The sequence below is a fragment of the Psammomys obesus genome, unplaced genomic scaffold, assembly GCF_907164565.1.
Source record: "Psammomys obesus unplaced genomic scaffold, mPsaObe1.curated_primary_1811, whole genome shotgun sequence".
Taxonomy (NCBI): domain Eukaryota; kingdom Metazoa; phylum Chordata; class Mammalia; order Rodentia; family Muridae; genus Psammomys; species Psammomys obesus.
In genome coordinates, this window is record NW_026591086.1 from 40,935,355 (window position 1) to 40,938,913 (window position 3,559).

The following is a 3,559-nucleotide window of genomic DNA, read 5'->3' on the forward strand; positions in this document are numbered from 1 at the left end:
AAAACCCCAGCCCCTCGACTATTTCTCTTCTACTTCCCCATTATGTCTTCCCCACTTTCCTCCTGCTTCCTCCCTACTTCCTTCTTATTTTGCTCCTCTCTCTTCCTCCTTTCAGCCTTCTCTCTTTTCTTATTATTCTCATGTTTTTATTTCTCTCACTTAGAGGTCTTGAAGGATGACTGAAAAGGTAAAAGGCTAATGCAAAATTAGAAAAAAGAAAATATTTTGAAGGTGTTTAATCCTATTTGCTTTATTTATTTTTCTTTTCAATTAAAATGGAAGGTTTTCTTGGCCATATATCATGGTCCATTCCAAGTCTTAGGGGAATGCACCGAAACACTATTATTAATAGCAAAACAAAACAAAGAGCAAAGCAAGTTGGTCCTCCCTGCAAATTATTCAGCAAATCCAACATTTTTATAATTTTGGTGATTCAAACACATTCATGGTTTGTCTAAACCAATTAGATAATTTGATACATGCAGTATTTATTTTCAAAGGATCACTGCCAGGTCTGTCTTATAAAAGCAATTAACGAAGTTATTTTTGGAAGTTAATGTTTCTCTGTAGCAAGCTGAGAGAGTTTAAGTTGTGCTGTCCAGACATGGTGTGATTAAAGGTACATTTAAATATTTAACCCCAAATTAGAGGGCCTGATGCTATGAAGTTCGCCTGGAAGAGAAATGAGTCATCTCCTCCAGAGTTTATCTCCCAGGCTTGCTTGCATGCATGGCCACCAGAAGTTTGTGCTTTGTCCTCAGCTCCCTCCTTGGGACATTCAACAGCTGTCGCTTCCCTCCAGCTGTAAACTCCATCTTCCTGTGTTATCCAGAGTGTTGAAGGCACAGACAGTCCAAAGTCTGAAACGTTTCTGTAAATAATAGCCGTTAACAGTAATAGTAATAAATTGCAGAGCCTTTTAGGAGTCAAAGCAGGGTCCGCTAACATCAACACAGCAGACTCAGGTAGGGTCTCAACATAAAGCACTTATGAAGTGAAGAACTAGGCCCACCTACATCACTTCTGTGATTTTTTTTTTTTCGTTTTTGAGGTTAAGCATGGGAGACACATATAGATGACTTCTACCTTAATCTGTGAAACTTTTCCTCATCTGCCAGCAAGTTCTTTATCTCTACTTTAATTAACAATGCGTTGATTTTTGTCTGGTTTTTTTCATAGTAAATAAAGCATTTATCTATTTGCATTTTATTTCTATTTGAAATTTTATTTATTTTTATGCGTATTGACGTTTTGCCTTTGTGTTATGCCTGTGCATCACGTGATACGTTTCTTGTGTGAAGTTAAGAGAGGAATCTCACACCCAACACCCACTTTTCCTCCCTCTAGACCAGGTTTAGCTAACTCAACAGTTGGAGCGGTGGGTGATTACCTGAGGCCATGGGAAATATGCAACCCAGTGACTATATACCTATGAATGCTCTTCACTTTTTTCACATTTCATATCACTTACATGTAAAATCATATGTGCAAATATGATTAAGAAACTGGGTTTTCTCCTTCATAGGATATTTTAAGAAGTACTGTCCTTCTCTCTAGCTTAAAGAAGTGTACAAAAAATATTGAGTATATTTAGTACACCCTATTGGATTATCTGTTTATTTTATTATCTTTAAGTGAATTTAAAGCTCGTATTTGCAGAAAACTGATATTAATGTAGATAACTTTTGTCCATTCATTTTTATCAAATTTGCTCTGTTGTATGTATGAACCAATCCTGAACATGTTTGTATATTCATGTCAGTGTTCCTGATTGTAATATTTTGGGAATCCTATCAGAGATGACTGCTCAGACACAGTTTGTGGCCAATCGAAAGTCTTTATTCCAGCCAGCTGGGATGACACTCGTGTGTTTGGGGATCCAGGTGTCACCTCCTGTAACCTCATATATCAAGAAGGTAAACCACATTCTGGCATCTTGATTGGCAGCTGCAGGGGAGTTTCACAGAAGCAAGGAGTTTAACAGAATCTGAGATAAGCTAGTTGGAGCACCTGGATTTGGGGTTTCTGGAATAGAGTTGGGAAAATTTCCATGGAATTCCCCACCCAGGGGATCAAATTCTAGTTAAGACTGAAATGGCTTCAGCAAGAACGCAAGATGGAGGAAACTCTGTTGTACTGTCTTACCCTGTCACAGTAGTATATGCGCATTCCAATTTTTTTTGAACCAGTCTTGTCATCTTCCTGGTTCTTTTATCAATTAATGAATTAAGTAAATTCTATCGACTTTACATTTTTAAAATTACATTTTAAAAACCAAAACTGAAATGGTAGTGGAAATGAAAAACATAGCAGGTCAAACAACAAGTTTAACAGGAAGCCTCATCAATAGAATGCATTATGTGAAATACAGAATATCATGATAGGAACACAAAATAGAGAACTAAATCACTGCATCCAGGCCAATAATTATTTTATTTTATTTTTATTTTTCAAGACAGGGTTTCTCTGTGTAGCCTTGGCTGTTCTAAACTCGCTTTGTAGACCAGGCTAACTCAGAAATCTGCCTGCCTCTGCCTCCCTGAGTGATAGGATCACAGGCATGTACCACCAGGCTGGGCAATAATAATCGTTTTAAATGTATGTATGGAACATACAAAGGCTTTGTGAAGGCCCCACTAAAAGGTAAAACTTATGTATTACAGCCATACAGGAAGGAGAAGAATTTTACTCAAAAGACATGAAAATGTATTTTAATAAAATTATTATAGAAGAAAACATTTCTAACTCTAGGGAAAGAGAACCCATCTAGATATAATTTATATGGCATGACAAATAGATGGGACTAGAATAGGAACTTCCCAGGGGGATGTAGAGGAGGCCCAGTAGTTTTGAGCACTTGTTGCTCTTGCAGAGGACCTGGGTTTGATTCCCAGTTCCCACATGGTGGCTCACAAGTATCTGGAACTCTAGTTTCCGGGGCTGAGATGCTGAGTTCTGTGGGCACCAAACACACACATGGTATACATATATACATGCTGACAGAACAGTCACATGTAAAATAAAATAAATGAGTCCTTTATAAAAAAGAAACTCTCATGTTATAATATAGTAGAAACATTAAATGAACTGAACAGAGGAAGTATATGAAAAGCTACAAAAGAGAAAAGCCAGATCACAAACAAAGATAGGCCTATTAGAAAAACTGCTAGATTTTCAGTCCAGACCACGTGAGCAAGAAGGACTTGGACTAATGTCCTACCAATTTAGAAAAAACAAAAACCAAAAAACAAAACCCTCAACCCAGTCTAGGATATGCAGAAAACCTGTCATGATTGATGGTGGGGAAAAATGATGAAAGCAGGCTAAAGGAACGCATGACTACAAATTTAGACCTTTAAAGGATGCTAGAGGAGGAAATAATATGTGACGCTATGACATCCATTAAACAAAAGGAGACTAAGAAAGTCCCAAACACCACAAAACGATCAGAATGACACAGAACAATACATATCTTATCAATAACAAATCTGAATATCATTGTTTTTAATTCACTTATCAAAAGACACAGACGAGCTGACTGGATTAGAAAATAGACACT